Below are 971 nucleotides of genomic sequence, written 5' to 3' on the forward strand. Positions count from 1 at the left end.
AGATGTAGGGTTTAGATTTTTTGTGCACTACTAACCACCGAAATTGGTGAGAAGTACTTATTCACGACCTCTATGTTTATTAAGGTGGTTTCTATTCATCGAACTGAATGGGAATCTTAATTCCCAACCACCGAATACCACTTGATGAAATTAGGACTCATTGATATTATCGTGCATGTCGGATATAACTGACTCCAGTTTCGTAGAACACTTTCCACTCCGTTGCTAATGAACATATACTAGCGATGATGAAGACAGGAAACCTATCTTAACTCTTAGTTGACCCCTGCTTGAGTAAAGCCGACCTCACTATAGTTTTGTATGCGTGGGGTTCCTCTGGAATTTGATGCGGTGATGTCCACAACACCGCAGCATTTGAGCATCTATCTGAGCGCTTTCAGTGAATTTGCAGGGAACGGCTCCCGGTTCCGCAGGTGATCCAATCCACCAGAGCGAATTCATATTACTGCGCATGTTGTTTCGGATCAGAGTTTAGCCACTTCTAGACAGGCAGTCAATAGTTCGCCAACCAGATCCAAACGTCTGATACCTACATTCGTCCTTTCACGTTACTGACAAGAAGAAAACAGAAAGGACTGTACTCCTTTTCCAAGATGTCCCAAGTGACATCAGTTCAGAGATCAGTCTCAACGTCGTTGTCGATAGATAAGGTGAAATTAGCGGACTGTTTATCGATGGCTTTTTTTTCAGAAGCGGCGTCGTAATTCTTGAGCTGCATCCAACCCTGAGCGACTCGATGCAAAGCGGAATCAAAAAATATGTAGCTCGTGGTGATTCCAGCAGATCCGCAGCTGTTCTATACTTCTCATGTTAAAAATCATTACACTTATCATCGCTACAGTGGAATCTCAAGGTAGCCCGTACTCTGTGTGTTTTACTGAATAACAAGAAATACCATCAGGTCTCCGGTTTCAGCAAGCTTACCATGCAATTTAACTTTAAGGAAGCTA

The sequence above is a fragment of the Opisthorchis viverrini genome (genome assembly GCF_000715545.1).
Source record: "Opisthorchis viverrini unplaced genomic scaffold opera_v5_52, whole genome shotgun sequence".
Lineage (NCBI taxonomy): Eukaryota > Metazoa > Platyhelminthes > Trematoda > Opisthorchiida > Opisthorchiidae > Opisthorchis > Opisthorchis viverrini.